Source organism: Ascaphus truei, chromosome 3 (assembly GCF_040206685.1).
Source record: "Ascaphus truei isolate aAscTru1 chromosome 3, aAscTru1.hap1, whole genome shotgun sequence".
NCBI classification, from domain to species: Eukaryota; Metazoa; Chordata; class Amphibia; order Anura; family Ascaphidae; genus Ascaphus; species Ascaphus truei.
The window spans coordinates 32,780,838-32,806,565 of NC_134485.1; the positions used below are offsets into that span (position 1 = coordinate 32,780,838).

General features: G+C 39.2%; 1 long non-coding RNA gene across 1 annotated transcript; it reads right to left on the reverse strand.

Annotated features, from left to right (window-relative positions):
• Positions 1–1,156: 1,156 nt before the first annotated feature.
• LOC142490900 (uncharacterized) lies at positions 1,157–20,510 on the reverse strand. Its single transcript, XR_012800137.1, has 3 exons — positions 20,339–20,510; positions 3,510–3,617; positions 1,157–1,518 (listed from the first exon to the last, which is right to left on the reverse strand). It is a non-coding gene; the product is annotated as an uncharacterized LOC142490900 (long non-coding RNA).
• Positions 20,511–25,728: the final 5,218 nt, after the last annotated feature.

Sequence of the window (25,728 nt, forward strand, 5' to 3'; positions counted from 1 at the left end):
TATTCCTTTTCACTGAGTTGCCAAGTAGAGATGGACGAAATGTTTGATGGAATTTGAATCTGGCACAAATTGTCCAATTCTTTTCATCTATGGAATTTGCGGATCATTCTCAAAAAGTAATTTTCAAAATACTTAAAATCTGCCTGATGGATTCGGAATCTGAATCTACAAATGGAATCCAAATTCATCCAATAGATTTTGAATCCATTAACTTAATTATTATGGATGAAGAAGTATATAAATATCAATGTAAAGACATTCCGCTGTTTCAGATTTAAGTTGAATCCGTCAATGGATTCTTTAAAATCCGTGCGGCCGAGACGAATAATAATGTCATATGTAGAGATGGATGAATGTGTCAAAGATCAGCCTGCAAACGTTCACACAAACTGTTCAATTTCATCACAAATCCGCAAAATTTCTTTCAAATATTTTGTATTTAAAAAAAGGTGCAAAAGTAACTAATTCTGTCTAATATAATTAAGGTTTTCTATAACAAATATAAAAATCTATCCAGACTGAAGCATGGTGGGGGGAGGAAGAGTCCTAATTTATTAGAGTATTGTGTGACATAAATAAATCACCAAACACACCTTTATACAGTACAACACATGGAGAGACAGGTATGTTCCCTTTTGTTGTATAAAGGTGTGTTTGAGTATGTACTGTATATCAATTTGGATTATACTGTTTCTCCTTTTTAAACACAATATGCGTAAAGTAAAAAATGTGTTGAAATTCAATTTTTGACGTGGATTTGAACTTTGGCAAAAGTTTGCCCATCTGTAATCATAAGCAAATCATAAGTGACTTAAGTATTTACTGTCAATTTTTATTCCTTTTGCTTGCACATTCAATGTCTTGAACAATTTTTCAAATGTTGCTGTGAAAAATGGTCAACCTGTCGCACCTTGCTGATTTATATGTTGCAATCTAGTGGTTGATATGGCATTTTCATAAATGTTCCTTATTATATTAATACAAGCTTCTTTACCCGCTGAGGTGTAGACAGAATCAAATGCTTTTTTGTAATCTACAAATTCAAAAATTAGTGGTAGATTATTTTTATTACCTTTATAAATCACTTCTTGTACAACTTGAATAACAACAACAACAACAACAACAACAACAACAACAACAACATTATTGCTCCATTTCTTGTTTTTTGCCCAATAACTGATTTGTTTCATCTGATATTTTATCATCGTTAATTTTATTATCGATCCCTCCAGCTTTTTTTGTGCTTTCAACTACAATCTTCATATGTTCTTGATAATTGTTTGTTAAAGTGTCCCCATGCATTTCAAGCAAGATGAAGTAATATTTTAGCTCTTATTGAAATTCTCTGCTTTTATTCTTGAGGTTATGATGTACATTGTTTCATTCTTTTTTTTAAATCGGTTTTCTTCTTTCCATTTTAGCATTCAGATATAATTTGCAGCAAACCAATTGGTGATCACTCCTTATGTCAAAATGGGACTGTGACGTTTTCAATCACGTGTTTCTTATTACCTAGACCTAGGAAATAGTAAATATAATTATTTATTCCATTGGGTCCTCACTACTGTATGTCAATTTTCTTTATTGATTCTTCTAGTAAAAGGAATTCATGATGTAGACGTTTTCACCTACTGCAAATTCTATAAACCGATATCCGTGCTCATACCCAGTACTCGACAAATGCGGTCGCCCGTTTGCCCGGGGTGAGGGCTTATTCCCCCCATGCAAGGTGTTTACAGCGGGGTGCTACGGCAGCACTTTCGTCCTTCTCCAACTCCAATGATCTTACGGTTATTTTACAGACTGACTCTGTCAAATCGGTAGCCAGAAGATTTTGATTGAAATCAAAAATGAATGAATATTTTCCACTTTTTTAATAGTGTAGATATATTTTATTTTGATTGGAGTGGGCTCATAGAGACACACATTATTACACTTTTATAGTAGGGTAGTTTCACTGAAACATTTTCTACTGACATCTTCTGTGGTAACCGCAGATAAATGTAAATGCAATGCACAGTAAGTGACTCGTTGTATTACAGTGCTTTCTATTATTTTTTTCTGTAATATTTACATGTATTCAGTATTCACATTAGTGAACTATTGACTGGATGCATAGACAAAGCAGTCCCACCTCCCACACTTCGATTCTAGCAAGTGAATCCCCCCACTGGGTAAAATGCCAGTGACCAAGGTCTCTTCTTACTTATCTACCTTTCTCTCATATGTAGAGAAACTCACCCCCGCCCCCTAGCCTCCTCCTCTGAAATTCCAATTCAATGACACACATATGTGTTCCATAGACAAAGCATATACACACCCCCTGTACACATTATTTCTGCAAGTATAGGAAGAATAGGTAAAGTGACATGGTGTCATCTTTTCTACTTTTTTAATATTTTAATCAGAGTGGGAACAAAGAAAAATTGTACTGTACATTTTTATACTGAAATACTTTACTACTGTCGCGGCCGAGTTTATTCTAACATTTGCCCGGTCTTGGCCGCGACAGATACCGGGCGCGCGCCGAGGTGTCCCGTGCGCGCGCCGGAGCGTCGGAGGTTCGGTCCTCCAATCGAGGCACCCCCCTCCCCTCTCCGGGTCCACCGGGTCTCCCGAAGCCCCCCACCGCCATCCCCCACATTAGAGGAACCCAGGGCTCCCTAAGGGAGCCCTGGGCACGCGCACCATGCGCGCACGCTCCCAATGAAGCGTGACCGCGCATTGATGACGCGCGGCACGCCGAGGGAAAAAAATGAGGAAACCGGGAAACCTCGCGGCTTGCGGCTCTAGCCAGGTGAGGATAAACTGTGTCGCCACTGTACATTTAAATGTAAACATTGTAACTGCAGGGATGTTGGAATATTATATTTTTTTACAACGGGAGCTTCTCATATAAAAACATTGTAACTGAATGGATCAAGATATATATATATATATATATATATATATATATATATATATATATATATATATATATATATATATATATATATATATATATATTTATATATATATCTGTAGACAAACAAACAGAAACCACATACACACCTTATAGTAAATGGGTATCTACTGATGCAGCCATGAGTATCCGAACACTTGCCTGGGAGAATCTGGGGCAATACCCCCATAATGCTGCAAATTTTCTGTGACATTTCTGCAGACAGACTAATAGCCCATTGTATTAACACAGCGGGGGTCCCTTGCAGTCCCATTCAAACTGAATGAGACTGGCAGGGACCCCCGCAGTGTTAATCCGATGGGCCATTAGTCTGTTTGCAGAAATATTACAGAAATATTGCAGCATTACTGGTGTATTGCCCCAGATATTCAAAGGCAAGTGTTCGCATACTCGTTGCTGTATCTGTATAAGACCTGCAGAGTAAACTCTAGAATAGAGAAGCTGGTCAGTGATCTGAGACAGCAGTACAAATAGCACGAGAAAAGACAACAAGAAGTTTCAATAGTAATTACTCAGATAATAACAAAAGAATGTAAAATCTGCTCACCTCGCTCCAGACCCAGATCAATCAGATTCATGTTGGAAATGTTGGATGAATTTGTAACACCTGTCCCAACTGCTGACATACAGGGACACGGTGTAAGCAAAGTTGGACCTGTTTTTGGAATGGAGAGGATGGTGAGGGACATTGCGGGTCTCTATTGTATTCTAGGACAACAGCAGCAGAAGAGAGCAAGACATCTGGAGGAACCCTCCCCACCCACTGTGTCACCATGCCATACCCATATGCTACGCAACATCCCTGACAATGAGGACATTTTGGCTATGAGCTCACTGATGGAGGGAGGGACCTGGAGGAAAGTGTCATTGCAGAGCAGTTAGCTGTGCCCGCTTTCCAAAGTACACCTGCGGCACCACAGAGGCAAAGATCCGAGATGATCTGAGAGAATGGGAATGCAGTATGGAACATCCAGGTTTACATTATACCAACGAAAACTTTGTCAAGATATCTAATAAAATGAGGAGACAGCCAAGTCGATATGCCCTGCTAATCTTCAAACACCATGTGAGTTTTGTGCAATATTCTAAGTGGTTCAAACAAGTCAACTATGATGGTTCAAGGGGGAGAGCGCCATTCCCATCAATTTCAAGAGAGCCATTATACTGTGGCGCCGGTGTCACGTGGCGCCCGCTTCCCCGGCTTCCCCGGCTTCCCCAGCATCCCCCCGAAGGTTGAAGCGGGTTAAGCGGGGTTACGGGGAATGATGCAGGGCAGAGCAGGAGCAGCCAGAGGGTCGGGAGGGGAGGTGAAGATGCGCGCGAGGGGAGTGCAGGGAAGATGCGGCTGGCGCGCGGACAAGTTCGATGCCAGCCGAACAAAGCCCCAGTACGGACCAGGTAAACGGTAGAATTAAGCTGGCCGCAGCAGTAGACTAACTGAAGAAGCAGTCCAAAATCCCTGCTGCACAATTCAAGACAGTCAAAGACATTATCAATGCACGGCATCCGAGGGCTGTGGGCTAGAGTCTTACGAGTGAAGAAGATGAAGATGAATTTCTGAACAAAAAGTTTTTAGTTTTTTTAAAGATTTTAATCTAATAAATACAGTTTTACAGATTGTTTTTAAAGTAAGGACTTTATTGTAGTCATTGTTTAATTCCTGTTTTCATTCTTATTTTGTATGTTTGGCAGGCTGATGAGCATCAACACTGTGTTTATGCAGGAAACACAACCAGCGATACTGTCAGGTTATATACAGTACTGTAATTCAGGCATCTACAGTATATTTTTCTCTAAATTACACTCTTAAAATATTATTTAGCATTTGAACATGTACAGTAAATGAGGCAGCAAAAAGAAGATGTCAGTTGAAGAAGATTATATTATTTAGAAAAGTCATATTTTAGTCATTGTTTAATTCTTCTTTTCATTATTGTTTTGCAGTTTTGCAAGCAGATACGCATTAACACAGTGTTTGTGCAGGAAGCAATACTGTCAGGTAATGTTATGTAATTTGTGCATCTATTTGTTTGCCAATATCTGTATTGTTCATGTGTTCAATACAGTTCTTCCATACTGTACACTTCGCATGCGCAGAAATTCAATGACACACATATGCATTTCAACATGTTCTATAGAAACTCACATGCACAGAAATTCAATGACACACATATGTGTTGTAACCAGGTTCTATAGAAACTCGCATGCATAGAAATTCAATGACATATAGTATGCGTTTCCAACAGGTTCTGTAGAAACTCACATGCACAGAAATTCAATGACACATATATGCGTTTCAACCAGGTTCCATACAAACACACACTTCAACAACATTCTCATTTTACAGGTGTTAATGTCCAAGAGCCAGTCCAAAGTAGATGCCGGGTGAAGAATATTGTCCATTTGGAAAAGATCAAAGAAATATGTATTATTGTATTTTTACAAAGTCTCTGTGCATTATATCTAAACAGTCATTCACTGTAATCTAATTGAAAAAAAATTGAAAAAATAAAATATTTTAAAAATACTTTGTAGTCATCTGAAGTTTTTAAGGGAATAAGTTGTAGGTTACATTTAAATATATGGGATATCATATCATACAAAATTAACAGGAATAAGGGACGGTTACATTGCACTTTGAAGACAGATTTGAAGACACACTAGCACACTACGCCACCTATCATTTCTGTGGAGTATTGCAAAGATCTCTAAAACTTAATTTTTCCCGGTCTGACACAGGTAAATAACGCTATATCTGTAATTAGTGAATGCAAATGATATTAAAAAACTAATAAATTCACAAGTGTCCCCATAATACACACGATTATCTATATTTCGATACAAGTAATAATAAATACAGATTCAACACATTTATCAAAAAAAGTGTGATATCAATAGATTCATTACAAAACAAGAATAATCTAGATCTAAGTATAAAATTCTAAAATTATTCTGTTTCCAAAATTGAATTATCTCTATAACCTACAACTGTACCATCAGTTTCTCTTTGAATCTAGGTATGAATTGACTCTAAGCTGCTTTAAAAAGGCACTAGTAGCAATATGATCATCCTAAGTATGAATTTCAAGATCTAAAAATTGTATTTTATTAGTATGGTTCACATGAGTACATTTTAAATTAAAATAATTTTTATTAATTGAATAAAAAAATAATAAAGAGATCACTCTTCACAATTCCAAATCATAAGAATATTGATGGTGTATAGTATTTCCTTGCAATAAACTGTAGATATTATAATGTCTAAAATAATTTCCTTCTGAATAGACGACAATGTATCATCCCTATCCAAAAAATATTTAACTGCTGAAATATCACCAGTATGGGGGATACTGTTATAGAGAGATGTAACATCTATATCCAAAAGTCACAAATGTATACAGTCACAAAAGTCTAAATGTATACAGTAGAGGGGAATCCCATTTGATGGTCTCCAAAACTTGCAAAATATTTTAGAGAAAAGGGGGAAATTTACTGTAACTAACAATGGCTAAAGGTAAAGACCTAAATATTGAGATAAATTACAGGTTAAATAATGTATTCCCGATATAATGGTAAGACCGGAAGGAGAAATAAGATTCTTGTGGATTTTCAGTAAATAATACATATTAGCAGTAGACAGATCAGTAACAAATACAATCTAATTTCTGATTCTTAAAAAAAAAAAAAAAAAAAAACATTAGCATTTTATGTTCTCAATAATAAACCATTAAGTTTATTTAAAAAACGCAGAGGTGCGATCTGACAGAAAGAGTCTATAGGAAATGGCATCTGGTAATACGTTTTGTGCTACCATGAGATAATCTTGTTTATTTAAAATTACTATCCACCCTCCTTTGTTGGCTGACCTATAACAATTTGAGAATTAGACAATTGGTCATGTAATGCTTCTTTATCAGTTCCACTCAAATTAGACTCCTTAATGTTCTGCTCCAGGCATAGGGTAAAGAAGTCTTGTTCAACCAGTTTACTAAATGTTTAAATAAATGAAATCCAAAAGAGGTGGTTTTGATCAGAAACAGTCCTTTCCCTCCTCACATTATATTCCCAAGTTCTATAGCTATTGCTTCATCCATATCTCTCCAAATAGAAAGGTCTCTCTCTCTCTCTCTCTCTCTCTACATCTCTCCCCCCTCACTCCCTTTCACCCCCCCCCCTCTTCACCCTTCCCCCCTGGCCCCTCCCTCTCTCTCTTTCTCTCTCTTGACTGATCTGTGGAATAGCTGTATGCTCTCTCTACATATATATGTATATATATATATAAATATATATTACTAATAGATGTAGCAGAACTGTGGTGCGCTCCTGCAGGTGAAATCATCTGTTAGCCCTGACCCTGTTTGTACAAGAAAATGGCCTCTTCTCCCACTGGTGCATTGTGTATGTCCAGCATCAATGGGCAAGAAAGTGCAATAATGTCTGCCACGTCTGTACATATACTATATCCTGGTGAAAGCTACTTCATCTAACAAGAATACTTTTATTTAAGGTAGGATTCCTACACTATTATCAATCTGAAAGTATTAATAACACAAGATGGAAAATATGAAAGAAGCAACTGTTATCTTGAAATAAAATGCAATTTCAGCAAGAAACATAGTTCTGTCATTTAGCTCTGAATAAAGTACAGTAAGTAGAGAAATAATATGTAGCTAAATTTAAATACTGCACATTAAAAGATAACACTACAACATAACCTTTTACACGTGGTGAAGTTATACAATCATCCAATACATCCCCCTTTTAACAATATTTTTTTCCCATGTTATGCTACGATGACCATGATTAACTGAGATTCAATGCAAGCTTATTTGCCGATTAATACCACAAACAATTTTTTTATTCTCTGACCTATTTAACTTTTGTTTTATCAATTGTAGAGTATAGTAATTTAGCAAATGTAGGCCAAATGTATAACTATAAAAATTATAATAACAATATATTACATACCGATGTAGTTGGCATTATTGCAATAGTTAATGATATGTGTTGCATTAACGCTGGCGCATTATTTAACAGCAGTGATATTGAAAGCAAATAGGGAGGAGCTCATGATATATCGAACAGAAGAAAAAATGCAGCAGCAGTTCCAAACAGCAATTTTAGAATCCCATTTTTTAAGCCGGGCATAAATTATTTAAAAGATTAATATTCTTTAGAAATACCAAGTAAGAGCAATGTGTAAAAAATAGACTAGAACTTTCTTGTAGCATTAACCACACTGTGTTAGTTTACATGTGTTATATTGTCCAGTACGGCAGCTCACATCACCTAATCCTCATATTTGTAGCCTGGGAAGGGTTAACTACTTATCCTGCGAGAAAAGATTAGAAGCAGTAGCATAAACTCTAAGCTAATTTAACCTTTAAGGTCAACTTTACCTAAAATCAAGGCTGGTAATATAAGTAAAGCAATCATTGTAAAAGAAGGGAAGTCTATAAAATTTGCAGAGGTCATGGGAAATGTCATCTACCTTGAATTTAATTATAATCAGTTTAAATTGTTAAATAGATTCTTAGTGCCCTAAAGGAATGCATAGATGTAATTAAGTATAAGATCAAGAAGTCAGCCTAAATGTTTTAAGCAAGCAGGAAAGGCTTGTGGTTTGGTTTCAATGAAAATAAGTTACTAAAGCTGGATTTGGGATATAGCCAATGTGCATAAAATCAGTATCTACTAATATTTTAGTGTATTTTCTTCTTTATGATAATTGGTTGGATTTTCCCTTTACATATACGTGATACCTACAATACATTTCCTTAAGAGAAATACAGCTATGCAAATCTTTACTAAACAAATGACATTGATTTTTCTACACATTTTTCCACTGCATGGAAGTTTCGCCAGAATAAAATTTCCTGGATCGTCATAGGGTTGGTTATATCATTGTTTTTAGTTTGTCAGAAAGACTGTTGGGTTAAGCCAGTACAAACAATGGAAACATGTTATGCACAAGAACAGAGGTTGTAGCATGAAGGCACGGAATATGCTACAGTACATGATAACGGAAGAAGGCAAACACCTTCTCTGCCAGTTTGCATAAGCTATTACTTATGGCCTTGCTATTTTTATTGCACTGCATAGATTTTTTTTTTATCATTTTTCATATTTTTTTTTTGTTAGGAAATAGAATCTTTTTAAATAATGAAAAGATCTAAGTATTTCTTTTTAGAAATCCTGTATTTTAGCAGCACTATTTCTTGCAAAGAAGAAAGCACAGCACACATACAGTATCCTTGTGGTAAAGTGACGAGATAATTACTTTGCAGAGAATTGAACGGCAATACATTGCTAGCCCCTTTGGAAGTGAAAAGGTTAATATTAGACTAAGCATCATAGGTGGATGCCGAACGGGCAGTGGTCTCTTTTCAATATGCTGTGTAGCCATCTTCCCCTTTCTCATTAAGATATCATATACAGGCATACCCCACATTAACGTACGCAATGGGACCGGAGCATGTATGTAAAGCGAAAATGTACATAATGTGAAGCAGTAACTTTTTCCCACTTGTCGATGCATATACTGTACTGCAATCTTCATACACATGCATAACTGATGTAAATAACGCATTCGTAACAGGCTCTATAGTCTCCCCGCTTGGGCACAGCTTTGGTACAGGTAGGGAGCCGGTATTGCTGTTCAGGACGTGCTGACAGGCGCATGCGTGAGCTGCCGGTAGTCTATTGGGCGATATGTACTTACTCGCGAGTGTACTTAAAGTGAGTGTCCTTAAAGCGGGGTATGCCTGTACATTCATTTAAAAGGTAGATACATTCTTGCTCTGAAGAAGAGGGCGTACGGCATACTGAATAGAGGCTTATGTGAATATAATAAACACTGAATTCAGTTCATAACCATTCATATATGTGTTTTCACTTTCTTTTAAAAATGAACATAATCTGGTTTGTAAACGGTATTTATATCCTATTTTCTTTAAGGTATAAAATGCTAGAGGTGCTTTTGAAACATATGCTTCATAAATAATCACTGAGGGGGTAAATCTATATACACCAAAGTGGCAGTCCGAGCTGTTTTCAGCTGAAAATCCCCATTGGGATAGGAGAAGGAATGAACACTGTATTGTGGTTATTCTATGTGTTCCTTAATTATGGTAAGAAAGACCAAGGACTGGGGGTATGTATCTTATGGAAGAAAATGTATTATATGTAACCAGTTAATTATCTCTTACAAGAGATGCCAGGATATGTATTACTGAACGTCTCTTTGAATCATTTTACACTACTGTTGCATGTGTTGAAAGCTTATTTTTAAGCTGCTTTAAACCATAAATACAATTCCTAATAACAAAATGTAAATATGTTGTATTTTGGACAGCTAAATAAGAGTTTACTAAGGATGGGCAGGTTTACAGGTTTGAAATATAGTGAAAATAGAAACTAGTTAAATTCAAGCCAAAAACAAGGAAATGCTCACGCTCAAATTCATTTATTTTTAAACTGGGAATCCGCCTCCCCTCCCCAAACCCACCTGAACAGAGTGAGTGTAGGATTCTTGAATCTGAGTCCCAGGACATTAATCTAAACCGCATGCTTGGATCTCCTAGACTGAGCCAAAACGAATCCGAAACAAAACTTTGTTTTCGATTTCTTCTCGAGTACAGATTTAGCATCATGTCTCTCTCTGAAAACAACTCTCCTTTCCTTCCACCCATTTGCATATAGTATAATAGTTTGGCATACCAATTTATACTGTGTATACCGCTCAATTCAGTTCAAGTTGGGTTAAGTATCTTCGCTGTGTGTGGAGCCCAAATTCTCCAGCCAGGCAATGTAACAAAGAAACAGAGAAAATATACATAGTTCTGGTATAGTGAGTCAAAATATCAGATGATTGGTGTATGCAAACCACTGTTTATGCCCTTACATGGCCTCAAAGGATATTATGGCATTTCAATATATACAGTATTGTGGCAGGGAACTGATGATGGGCCTCCTCCCAGATTTAGTATAGCGCATAGGAGCAGGGTTTGCTTTGTGTATGCGCTATACAAGACATTGCGATAGATTGATAGATAGATACAGGAAGTCATTGGTTATCCAACGGAATCCGTTCTGGAAGTAGTGCTGGATAGTGAAACCATTGTAAAGTGAGTCCCATGTTAATCAGTGGCGGTGAGCGTTGGATAACGCATTGAGGCATCGAAAAATGACCTGTAGGGTTGCATTGTAAAGCGTTGGATATGCCATTCATTGTAACGTGAAACATTGGATAACGAGGACTACCTATAGATAGATAGATAGATAGATAGATAGATAGATAGATAGATAGATAGATAGATAGATAGATAAGGATATATCTCAGAGAGAGATGAAATGAAGAACAAATAGTGCAGATTGGCTAAAACTTTTTATCTTCAATTAGTCAAAATAAAAATGCACACACAATCTAGTGAATGATAAAAAGCATAACTGATCTGTAGAATAAGGTATGTGGACAGATCTTGGTATGGAACTAGCTCTCACCACTACTACCGCAGCATTCACTGTGGCTTGCAGTCGGCAACATCACATCCCGTATTCGCACTTCTGGTTTCACAGTACATCCTCTCACTGCATCCTCTCGCACAGACTAAGAGCATCTTTTCCAGTTTTGTAAGATTATATCTAAATGTATGATTTTTTTCAATCAGATTATGCAAATCTTTATTTATTATCTGATAAAATATCCCTAAAAAATGACCTCTGTCATTGCTAGGGAACAAAGCTGTCCTGATTTCAAATGTGTATGTTGAAAAATGGCTGCCATCATCCTCAATGGAAGCATGAGTCTTGTTTTCCAAATTTATATCTGTAACAGGGACTTATCCCATTTTTTAAAAAGCTGCCTCAGAGCTCTGAGAATCCAACAGAGATATAGTTGATTAAAGCCACTCAATTAACTAGTCTCCAACTGGACAAATGAGAACTCTGTAAAAAGCCTCATGTGAGACACAGGAGAGATATTCCTTAGCTTACATTTGGGTTGACAGAAGGAGAGCATAGAAGCCTGCACACAGACACTGTCTTGAGTACAAAGGCTGTGCTGAGATCAAGACATCGAGACACCAAGAGAACTATATTTCCTGGACACAGAGGACCCAGGAACTTGCCAGAGACTGACATGGAGGGCCATCTGCTTAATGTACCTCCTGAGACTTTGGGGTGATAGGCTGGTAATGGGAATATCCCTCCAGTCCTGCAGATAGGGTCTGGAGAAGTAAGTTAGCCCTTACAAAGAGATAGGGGTATGTTGTTTTTGTATGTTTTGCCTGGATAAAGGAACAAGCTCAACAAAGCCAAGATATAATTTCACCCAAATCGGTCTCCATTATATGTACCTCTGCACACAACTCTAACAATATCATTATTTACTTTTGCGTCCTTATTTAATAAAATAGCAGTTTAAAGTTATGTAGCCAGGCCCCCTCTTTGGTCCCCGTATGCCCCCATCTTACCTTCGCTGGGGCTGTGGAAGTGTGCAGGTGCACCCGGATGTTGCCGGGGGTTGTAGGTAGTTGGAGGGGCGACTCGGTCGCCGGAGCTCCTTGGCGGGATGCTGGTTAGGTCACCACAATTTTTGGATTAGCCGTGCATACGCAGAAGCACTTGCGCATGCGCAGTAGGCTCACGAGTTGCGGCAGCCATCTTGCTACACCTCGCGCATGCGCAGGAGGCCTTACACCCATAGCTCAGAAGGGGAACTACACCCCCTATGAGCCTCTGGGAGTAGAGACACATGTTGCCAGGCAGCCAATAGGGCTACGAGAATCTCGACAGTAAGAGATTGATACATTTGATGCGCTCAGACCTTGCGCTTCATTTGGAAGAGGGACCTCAATGGAGCAAGTAGTGTCAAGGGGGCAGTGCTCCCTTGAACTAGGCCAGATCTCCCCCTTAGGCCCAAAACAGGCCCGACACACAAGATTGTAGTTGCTAAAGGGAAAGCCCATAGCTAGGGACATTTCCACAGTAGCAACTTATAGTCATGGTACAGCACTGGTGAGATGCCACGCGGTGATTGCGACCTGTGGTCTGGGACAAGGCCACCTACATACAGAAACTCTTAAAGGTGAGACCCCCCTACCGGAGTCCACCAAATGAAGAGGCGGACGCCATCGCGGATGACGACGACGCTGGATCAGCGGATCCTATTTGTAAATATGCAGTACCAGGGTGTTGGAGCCCCGGGCAGGTACCTCAACAAGTGCACCAACATTCCACAGGATAGCACTATCTCCTACACTTTTGGGTGGGCCCTGACATTGGGGGAAAAGGACATCAACGTATTGGTGCCAAGCACCCTATGTGCTTTGGGGGACACTTCACTGGTGTATTGGGGTTGCGTGCGTGGGACTATATACTGTGGGGTACAGGTTATTACATTGATTTCAGTAAAACCAGTTGTCATATACCCTGTGTGGTTATTATTGGTATTCTCCTGTGTGGGGTTGTAATGTAAATCTTTGGCAATTAGATCATTCTGTACTTTCGTTAAAGTGATCTAGATTTGGGTTGAAGGAGTGGCTAAGTGAATAAAGGCACTGAATTTGAAGTAGGAACGAGGAAGTCTGGTTCAAATCCTAGTCTAATCTCCTTGTGACTTTGGACAAGTCACTTTACTCCATGTGCCTCATGCCCCAAAAAATAGGTTGTAAGCTCTATAGGGCAGGGACTCATATCTGCAAAAATAATATGTAGAGCGTTGGGAACACTGTCAGCGATATACAATAAAAACCCTATTATTAAAATATATTTGTTTCTTTTCGGGTTTTTTTTTGTCTTCTTTCTACCTTTCATCCCTCTAAACCTCCCCAAATTAGTATCCCTTACCCTTAAAGGTGAAAAGCTTTTTTTCATTTCCCACAAGATCGTGGGTATTTTCTTCTCTAAAAGAAGGCGATGTTTATGTGTACCTCTTTTATTTTCTAATCTCGCTTTATAGATACTAATTGGATTACTCCCTCTGGGGATTTCCCGATTAGAATAAGTTTTCTCTCTCTTTTATTATCATAATCATTATTTCAAAAGAGTTTTTTTATTATAATGATTCTGATATTGGTTTTAATTTTGATCCAGTTGGGTTAACCCTGTTAGGCTACTTGTGTGCATTGGGTATAAAGTATACTAGGTTGGCGTACCACTGCCATCTTTATTAGCATACCAGTCAATTCAATTCAATAAAAACATTATATACAGTACCTGTGTTTGGAATATACAGCAGTATAATAGAGTGTCATAACACCATGTCAACTTTGCCTGTGCTCCAGTCAAATACAATTCTGTTGGATTAATAGCCTAAGGATACCTGTGTATATTCAATGTATAGAATTATAGTGTAGTATACCACCACCTAAACTGTACAAATGTACTGTAGTAGTCAACTGTGTTCCAATTTTGTTAATACTATTACTGTAACTTACATGTGTATGTTAAGTATATAGCATATTAGTTTGGCATAGCACCATCTTACTGGTCTCTACTACATACAGATGCAGCAACGAGTATCTGAACATTTGCCTTTACTAGAGAATTCAGTAACAGTTGGGTTAATGCCGTTAGAAATCCTGTGACTATTAGGTATATAGTAAAATAGAGTGGCATACCACTATCCAAACTGTACCAGTGTACCAGTCAATTTCATTACAGTTGGATAAATACTATTAGGTTACGCATGTGTATGTAGTACAGATGTAGTAAACTACAGGGTAAGCTGCCATCACGCAACCATGGCTATCCCGGTGCCTTAAGATTAATGCTGTGTAGAGGCCAATCCTGAAGCATGGACCCTCTGCAATGCTGTCGCGGCAGATTCTTTCTCCAGAGCCACAGCTTTAAACTTTTTCAGCCATGGCTTCGGAGACAGAAAGTCTTGCTACATCTGTATAATACAATGACATGCCACCATGTGACCTGTAGCGGTGTACCTGTCAATTCAGTTCTAATTGGATAATATAAGATAATATAACAGTAACAGCTGTACTTGCACGATCAAGATTGAGTGTACTAAATGTACTTACTGTATATCATATTTTTGGTATACTCTATTGATAAAGAAGCATCTCCGGAGATGGTAAAGAGAAAGTCTTGTTTGGGTCTATCAGACAAACAGTTAGCTGTCAGTGAGTCCTTTCAAATAATCACAGGCAGTCTCTGGCACTTAATATAGCACATGCTATGGCTATTATGGTAATTATATCTCCTGTATCTGCTATTGATTCACTGCGTTTTTACAGGGTAATACCTCTCTGCCCACGTCATCCAATTCCATTTAGAATAAGCATTTCCAGGACTATACAGGACAATGTATCAATGTCAGCAAGGTCAGGAAGACTTAAATCGGGCTCGCTATGAATTTAACCACATATACTGTATGTGGACAATAATGAAAGGACTTCATGACAGTCACTGCCAATTGTGTGTCTAACTCTTCTTTTCCATCTCAAATGCAATTCCTGCTCCCATGCAAGTTACTCTGCAATTCACTGGCGTCACTAAGAAGCATACTGGTGTCAATCTCTTGGAAAAACTAGAAAAGAATATTAAAAAGTTGCTGACCCCCACCTCCCCTTGTGGACTATCACCTGATTTTAGAGATTCTGTGCACTTCCTCTTGGTGACTTCAATTTATTTAGCATATTTTAAGCTTCAATTTCAAATAAATAGTGTTGGCTCTAAGACGCTGTCCTACCGGTATACCTTGTTTTTGAAAAAAATATTTATTTGCAATCATTTTGTGTTTAATTTTTTGTACTATGGGGTCCATGTATCAATGGCAATTAGGGAGCAAAACCAGGGCATTTTTACCCTGCACCTATGTAGCAAAAGCATTTCGCTGCAATGTTGTCCCTTCTGTCCTAGTTCGCTTCATGGGCAGTGTCAGTAATAGGAGTTGGGAAGGAGTTACATGGCTCACATATTATAAGATGTATCCCTTTCTGCATCACTCTTTTTGCTTTTTTTGTGCCCCAAAAATCCTTCATTTCTGAAGCGGTGTATGTTTAATAGTCAAATGTAAGAAACTGTTCTTGCATACTGTATGCTGCAGCTCCGCTGCAAATAATGGAGCAGTGTACAGTATTTAAACAGACTTTTATCTACTTTGATACATGGATCACTCTGGCATTATCATATCATAAATGAATTTTATATACAATGAATAAATGTCTGTACTTTTAGATACTAACTACATTTCCCATTTACTGCTTAAGATTTTTACTTTTACGATAATCTTTTTTTAATATCCTGTAGAGCAGAGAGATTTTTAGTTAGGGAGAGAGATTTTTTAGTTAGGGAGAGAGATTTTTTAGTTAGAGTACAAAGTGCTATATATAATCCCTTAAACATACCTTCAAACAACACGTGAAAAGAGGACAATGTTATACACAAAAACTAGGCACACCTGAAATACTTGAGAAATATGCTACTCGGATATGCAAATGAAGCCTCTCTCGTTGTCTCTCTCCTCTGCAGCAAAGCCTATATTTTAATGTCTGGAACTTCTGGGAGAATCAAATGTGTGAGAATTACATACATTTGCTCCATTTGTTTCCATGCAAATATTAGTCCGTGAATCAAATATTAATGAAAAAATTATGAAATCCTGTATATAATTTGCCTAATTTGCACACATTCACCCACCTCTACATACACTGCATACTTTAGAGTGCAAAATCTATAATAATAGAAGAGAGAGTCTGTCTGTCTGTCAGGGTCATAGCTACAAGACCATGAAACCTAGAGACATTGCACTTGTCAGTTCTTTCTTATTTTTATTTAAGTTCATTACTTCTATGGAGTGACTATAATTTCTCTGACAAGCAAGTGAGCCAGTGGGTGTTGTACCAGGTAGGTATGTATCTGACATGTGACATCATAATGCATATAGCCGGTGGCAGATAAGGAGATAGCTATAAAGTATAGACAGAAAGCAGGTGAAGAAAGAGTGGAAGACAGTTGGCATGTTGGGAGAAAGCAAGAATGATGGTGAAGGAGAGAAAGGTGGAAAGAATTGGGGACATCATAAAGTATTAAAGGAAAGGGATGGAAGGGGGAGATATGAGGGGGAGGGGAGAGGTGAGGGGGAGGGGAGAGATAAGTGGGGAGAGAGAGAAGGTGGAGAGAGAGAAAGGGATAGGGGGAAGAAAAGGATGGGGGAGGAAAGAGGGGGAAAGAGATAAGCAAAAAGGAGTGAGAGGTGTGAAGAGAAAGCAAGAATGATGAAGGAGAGCGGCAGAAATAATTGTAGACATTATAAGGTATGAAAGGAAAGTGATCGAAGGGTGAGAAAGGAAGGGGTGAGAGAGAAGATGAGGGAGAGAGCAAGAGAAGGAGGGAGAGCATGTAGGTAGAAAAGGGGGAGGGAGAGAACAGGAGTAGAGGAGAAGGGGGATGAGAGAAGGGGATTAGGGTGAGAGAGGGGGTGAGAGGAGAAGGGGAAGGGATCAGGGGAAGAAGGAAAAGGAGGAGGAGAGTGATGGGAGGGAGAGATATGAGGGGGTAGGGAGCGAAGAGGAGTAGGGAGAGAGGGGGTTGGAGGCTGTAGGAGGAGTGGTGAGAGAATGGGTAAGGGGAAACGGAGGGGCAGAGAGAGATGGAGGGGATGAGACAGAAGATAGGGAAGAGAGAGGGAGAAGGTGGGGAAATAAAAATGTCACAAAGGTAATGCATGTTAATACTGAAGTTTTTAATAAAAAATACTGTAATTTTGAGAGGCAATTAATAATTTTGATTACTGCTACCTGTGTGAAGGAGGGAACTTTAAAAAGAGAAATGGGGGGTGGGGAGAGAAGAGGGGGAGAGGTATGGCAGGAGGAATAGAGTGGGGGGAAGAGAAAGGAGAGGGAGGGAGGGGGGAGAGACATAATATATTATTAGTCATTTTGATTACTGCAACCCGTTTGATGTCGAACTTTATTCTCAAGTATTATATATTCTATTTCAGGCAAGAGTAGGAAGCATTACATTAAAGTATCTCTCACTAGACCTGCTAATTGAATAACCAACAGGGCTGGGACTACAGCCATTATCTGGACCTCGGGCCAAATGTAGGGTGGGAGGAGGTAGTGTTTTATGCCAGCCAACACAATGTGCCGAGAGGAACGTGGATGGTGGGTATGTTTGAGTGGGTTAAGTGGGTTGAGTGGGTTCATGGGGTCCTGATGGGAAAGATCTTTGCGCAGGAGTGAAGAATCCAATGGACCCAGGACTGGAAGTGAGGCGTAGCTGAGAAACAAAGCTGAGCTTGGCAGATCAGTGTCACATGCCCTTGTACTAGACTAGTACCCTCCACTGCCAAAGGCTGCGCCCACTTTAAGCAATCAACCTTACAGTGTCTACTCTGAAACAAAATGTATCCCCAGTAGAGTTGAAACTTGGGGAGCTTTTGAACTGCATACATTTTTTTTTATATTTTAAAATATTTTTAATTATATTACTTATCTATGCTTATTCAAATAGTTTATTTATGCTTTATAGTGTCACTTTTGCATATTTCTGCATTTTTATTTTTTTTCCATAATTTTTTACTAATTCAAAATCAAAACACATTTTTTATTTTAGAACCAAAACCTTAACACCAGTAAAATTGCCCACCCTTATATATAGTACTTATGAGTACAATGTTGTGGCCATTTTCAACCCATATTACATGGGTTAAAGTGTTTTATTTCAAAGGGTGAAAGAGTAAGGGAAATTTGGGATGGTGATTATAATGATTAAGCCTATCATATAAACAATAGTCTTTTAAGAATGAGGTACTATTCACATTTTACTACAACATGCATGTACTATGTGTTTTCTTGCACAATGTAAATGAAATACTGTCGAATTGGTGTTTTGTGTAGTACTTCCCTGTATGCATATATTTACTTACAAACAAGGCATTGTGGGCGAAAGCCTTATTGAAGTTCAATGGCTATTTCAGTGAAAGCTTTAGATGTTTTTTTTTTTTTTTTCAATTATGCAAGATAATTCACCAAACTTTACTGGGCTAAACAATTCACAACATATGTCTTAGATGCTGCACGATTTTGCTACATTTTTTGCAAGGCCTGACATCCTGAAATAGGGCTCCCAGGAGAGAAAGAAAGAGAAAGAGAGAGATGGTCTGAATCTCTCAGTCTTGCAAATTGATGGCAGAATAATAAATAGCTGAAAAACTGCTGTGAGCATCTTGCATATTTTTTTTGATGATTGTTAATGACTATCATACTCTAGTGAATAATTAATTCCCTTTGCCTATTGTAACACTTTGCATAATTAATGTACAGTAATTGGCATATTGTAGATCTTAATTAATCAGTATCATTTTATTACTTGCTCGTTATCACTGAACATTATAGCAGTCTTTAACATTCATTTATTTATGTGGTATTATTATGTTTTTTTTGCAAATATTATATTGTGAAATGTGTTATTTGGTTATCTTGTAAATACAGTGTAATAACAATAATATACATCATTATTTAAGCCTGTTTTACTTTCTGAAATAATGCTGAGGCATGTACTGTATGTACTGCTATCTTTGTTAGATTGAAATTCAGACGGTACATTATATTATACGATACAAGCCTTCATGGTTATAGGAACTTCCACTATTCATTACTCAGGTGGAAGGTTTTTGACTAAGTTCACATTTGTATTATTATTCTGCTGAACATGCATATGTGTGTGGATTTTAAATAAATATCATAGCTTGTTTAGATCTACAATAACAGTAGTGTTTATGTAGAGCTGACTGACCTCTCTTTTCTAAGAATTTATAGGTTGTTTGACATCTGAGTTGTTACTATAGCAACACAACATGTGGATTCCAAAGGTCAGCTGACACAGTAGTTCCAAGTGGTCAATGCCTTTAATGTTATCATGGGATATTACCTTTAAGGTGAACATATGCAGTAACATCAAAGTCAAAATTTTAGTCTGAATGAAATTATATTAAGCCATCCTTAAATTTCCTTTAAATGCTTTCATTTAAAACTTCAATTGATGTGTGTAGGATCATTATTACAAGAAGTAATTACTTTATGAAGTAGTATTATCAGACTGAAGCTAAACACGTCTTTTCTTTTAATACAGTACTGTCACTCTCAATATTCTGCACTCTCAAGCAGTGAGTAGGTACTGTACATGTAGCACCCTCACTATTTCCCCAAATCCTGACACATAAGTCCTGGTAAGAGCAGGCAGTGCTAGGGTTACTAGTTAGCTGGTGACATCACATCTCCTCAGTTGCTGAGTGTAGCAATTTACAGGCACAAGCCTGGGCTTGTACTGGAGTACTGTTTCTGGGGCTCCAGGAGCCGAATATGGTTCTACCTGAACCAAGTGCTGTTCCGCCTGCAAGATTAATGGACTTACCTGTCTCCACACCAGCCGGTGTGAGAGGCGCTGAGTCATTTTCACTCCAGGAGATGAAGCAACACTTCTACTTGGGGGAATCTCGGGGAGCGATGTCCACAGTTTCCAAGGTAACCAGTCTCGACCAAGAGGCCTCTGTGTCTGCGAAGGATCCATGCGGATCCTCACTTCTCCTCAGTTGCTGAGTGTAGAAATGTTCAAGTCTGGGCTAGTGGAGTTGCAAGCAGAGGGGGAGGGATAGTTTTGCTCCTCCTGCTGTATGTCTAAGTAGACTCTGTAAAAGTCAGTTAGTTGTTCCCTCACCTAGGGAAGTGCCAGTTCAAGCTGCAGTTCAGTCAATATCCTGCATGTGTGGTTTTTTTTTAATAAATCAGTTCTGCAGTAAGAAAAAATACTTTTAGCATTTTCTGTTTTTAAAAAAACAAATTTGAAAGACCAATTTTCTTGTATTCTATTTTAACAGCCATTTGCTAAGGCACTGCCCCTTCATGTCCTGTCACAAGCCCTGGCACACCCCTCTGTCAGCCCTGCCCTCCCTCTAGCACTTGTCAGTGCAGGAATGCTCATGAATATTCATGAGCTTCCACTGCCAGTCAAGCAGATTATAAACAAATCCCAGCTTTTAATATGTCACCAAATTTCGACCTATCAATACATGGAAAACGAATTGACCTGCAGCTATACTGTTCTTTAGCTAATTAGAGATTGCACACATGAAACTATTGAAGTAAAAAAATAAATGTAAAAAAAAAAAAAAAAAAGACTGAACTGCAGCTTCCATCCCTCACATAGGGAGGGGTGTGTAAGCAGGGAACGTGCAGACTGCTTGGGAGTCTCAAACTCTTGGGATGAACACTCAAGGGCCAGAGAAAAGTGCAATACCTTCCCTAGTAAGCAAGAAGAAGTATTCTGGACACAGTGGATAGGGACAAGGACACCAAAATGAGACCGCTCTTGCAGAGGAGATTGGGGGACCCAACTCCTGGCTAGGTATGGAATTGAGGTGGGACTATAAGCAAAAGCCTGATCATAAGTATTCACTGGGAATGGTCTAATATGAAAAGGCCCTAAGGAGATTTGTGCAACTGAAAACCCTTTGTAGTGATACAGAGGTGTGGTGACCTATGAGAGTAACTATACCCAGATATTGTCTGTGATACAGCAGTGAGATTTATGTGCTTGCCTATCCAATAAACATCTTAAGTTACAAAAGAGATCCTGGAGCCCTATTTCTGTGTTCCTGCACCTGCACCATCACCACTACCGTCACCTCGCTTACCTTCTTGACCTGAACCTGCACAGAAAAGAACCTGAGATCAGAGGTACTTGACCGGGAAGCTGACACTCTAATCCTACCGGGAAAGGGATGGATTTTGGTTTCAGACTAACAGACATTATCTACCCATGTACAACCTACCCCATGCAGCCCGGGGGAGGGAGGGTAGGGGTCCTACATACAGATATAGCAGACGTTACCACTCCCATTAACGCGCACTAGCACACATTGTCACACAGGTTTTTGGGGGCGAAATTGCCTAATGTTGTTTCTGACAGATCAATCTGTTTAAACAGAGCCACGGTACATCTCATGCTAAACATTGTGACATAAGTAGGGTGACATTGTGCGATAATGAGGGCAGTAAAGTTTGCTACAATCTACTGTATATAACTATCTGTATCCAGTGATTTGTATCTATTAGGATTGGAGGAATTACTCATATAGATTTTATAGTTAATAATTAATAATTGTATTTTCTTTTAACATGTATCATATAGTCTTTGGGAGTTTAGAACACCCGGTGTTGTCTGCACCTCCTGTCTCCATAAGGCCTGGGTCCCATTGCATCCGGCGGCGCACGCGCCCGTGTGCGTTTCACTCACAAGACCAGAGTTTCCCCGGAGCCAGCCCCAGTCCCTCCTTGCTGCAAGGCTCAAAGCGCACTGTAACGCGTCAGCCAGCAGGGGATACACAAGGATCATGATCTCAAGCAGCGACGCGTCACGTGGTGCGGCAGGGAGCGAATTAGGGTAGGAGGGGAGCTGTCTGGAGCTCAGGGACTTGTTTGCGTGAATCGAAATATGCACTGTCTTCTGTGCAGCTTGGCAGCACTCCCCCCCCCCCCGCTCCCTCCCGTGCCCGTTTTTGCAGGCTGTGTGTGCTGGGGGGGGGGGGGGGCCCGGCTCCCGGCTCAAAGTGAAAGCGGGGGGGGGGGGGCGGCTCCCGGCTCCTGGCTCCAAGTGAAAGCATCAAGGCAGATCAGCTGCCTGCAAGCTGCTGCTGCTTTGGCCACGCGCCGAAAACCGGCTCCCTAAAGACCGCATATAGCGGTGAAGTGCCGTGCACGCGCCGCCTGAACGCATTGCGGGCAGGCTGGCTCGTGCAGCAGGGCCTTAGCCTTAGGGTGCTCTTCTTCAAGATTTATTTGAATGGCAGGTAACGCCGAACTGTGATATATGGTGTATGGTTATCTACAACCCTACACAGACCTGACAGCAACAAAGTCCTTTTAAGTTGCCTTAACATTAGAAACCACCCATAGGGAAATGGCAAACAGATAGCAAGTTGCTAGTGTGAAGAGGCAAAGCAATGAGCATACTGTACATCTTTTTAGTAAATACACAGTTTATTATACTGGGACATTTACTTACATATAGTATATGGTACAATGATTAAATAATACAACTACTAATAAATAGAACAGCTCTAACACAATACTCTGTATATACAGTATACCAATATGTCACTATGTACCCAGCTGATACTGCTGCGGCCGAGTTTATTCGAGCATTTGCCCGTTCTCGGCCGCAGCAGTTACCTGGCGCGCGCCGGAGGGTGCCGGGCGCGCGCCGAAGCAGCGGAGGAGAGGCCCGCCGATCGCGGCTTCCCCCTCTCCTCTCCGGGTCCGCCGGGTCCCCCGGAACCCCCTGCCGCCGTCCCCCACATCGCGGGACACTAGGGCTCCCTCGGGGAGCCCTGGACGCGCGTGCAGGGGGCGCAGGCACCCGATGACGCGTGACCGCGCATCGGTGACGCGCGGCACGCCGAGGGGATGCCACTTGCAAGCCGGGAAATCTCCCGGCTTGCGGAACTGGCCACACTTCAATAAAGTGTGTCGCCAGTGTACCTGTCCATAATAGTTAAATACATTATTAGATTATCTGTTAAATTATCCTCTAGTAATGTATTTTATACTGCAAAAACTGTTAAAGTGAATGCTTTAATGCAGGCATTCAGCAAGTCATTAACTTCTTTTATCGATGATAGTGAGGTACAATTACACCTGGTCAGGACTTGAGTGAGAACAATCCATTGGCTATATTTAATCACGTCTTTTTAAAGTATATTTTAAAAGGTTTCATTATAAACCTGCACTAGATTTTGTTCAGATCAGTTGACTTGATGCTTGTATGTTGTGTGGGATATTGGCTGCTGCCCAATATATCTCACCTCACAGATCAATGAAAACCATTTGACAAAGTATAGACCTTCTGTTTCATAATCCAGCAGTGGAAACTCTATGGTTATCTTTACTACTCCAATTACACAGCAGTGCAGTAACTCTTCGGGACAACACTGGTCTTGCTCTGCTGTAAGGTCTTGCTCCCTTTCATCAATACTGTCAATAAATGTTCCTTTTGTATTTTTTAATAAAATGTTTTACCAGGAAGTAATACATTGAGAGTTACCTCTCATTTTCAAGTATGTCCTGAGCATACAGTTATAATGACAAATAATACATGGCTACAATGCATAGTTACATAAGTTAACAGGGTATACATTATATACAAGACATAGAATGCGCAGTTAGAGATACAATATATTATACAGTAGGTGTACAGTATGTAACAGTTACAGACCAGATTAAAATATGAGCCAGCTTTAGTTTTGAAAGAACTTAGACTGTGGTGGCCGTGAGAGCCTCCTGTAAATTGTTCCAGTTTTGGGGTGCACGGTTAGAGAAATAGGAGCGGCCGTATACTTTGGTGAACCTTGGTACCATGAACAGTCTTTTGGAGTCAGATCTCAGATGATTTGTGCTGCATTTGGTAGGGGTGAGGAGGTTGTTCAGATAGGTGGGTAGCTTGCCCAGGAAGTATATGAAGGCAAGACAGGAACTTTGTGCCTAGACTCAAGTGATGTCCAATCTAGTTTTTTGAGCATTTTGCAGTGATGTGTGCTGTAGTTGCATTGGAGAACAAAATGGCATATTGAATTGTAGAGGGTATCAAGTTTGCTAAGGTGGGTTTAAGTTGGGTTGCCAAGCTATATACTATGTCCCCATAATCGATAATTGGCATTAGCATCTGCTGTGCGATACACTTTCTGACCAGCAGACATAGGGAGGATTTATTCCTGTAAAGTACACCTAGTTTGGCATAGAGTATGAAACTCTGTGTGAGGAAATGATTAGCAATGCTGTGAATGACTAGTTCAGTGAAATCTACTTCTTAAGATGTAATTCTATGTACGCTGAAGCGCTGGCTCGTTCCATTTTCGTCTGAAAATTCCAATTGAATTCTATAGGAATGTTCAGATGAAAATGGCCGAAACCGCTGCATTAGCGTAAATAGAATAAGGTGATTAAGCATTTAAAAGCAATGTCAATTGTTGAAAAAGGGAAAAAAATAAAGGTTCTTAAACCAACCTTTCTTAGGGTAGTTGACAAACTAAATTAATTGTTTTCGAACTGTTTTAGGGGTAGATCCACTGAAGTGCTCTAAATGATGGCAAATAAAGTTATTTTAACTAATTACTGTAGGTAACATTACTTCTGCTTCATTTAACAGGAATCCTCAAAGCTAATCATATGCATAAATAAAGTATATTAGCCAAAATACCATCATTACGTTACTGTACCTGCGTTTCCCAATACACTGCACATGTGCATTGGTCGAACTTTAAAGCACGTTATTAAGACTGTGTTATTAACAGAGATTTTCATGTGTGTTACGAAAAGCTAATGCAAATCTTGTTATAATATTAGAAATGTATCATTTTTACACGTATTAAGATTTTCACTTAAGTTTATTGTACATAATATAATAATGCACAAAAAAACGATGTGCTTAACAGCGCTAATCCCTATATAGTGCAATAACACAATATATACAGGCAATAGTTGGATATGTAGCAATATAGTACTATATTGGTGAACCCCGCTTCAGCAAAATGTTAAGTAAATGTATAGGGGTACGGTGCTGATGGTTGACGTAATAAGTTAACAACATAGAGAAAAGAACCCACTTAAAGCACTCAATGACCCCTATGAAGTGTAATGATAATATTAAAAATAATCTTTAATGCTAAACTAATTAAAATAATGGGTGTTAAAATACATCAAATGACACACATACTGTATATGTTAACCCTTAGATGAGTATATATGACA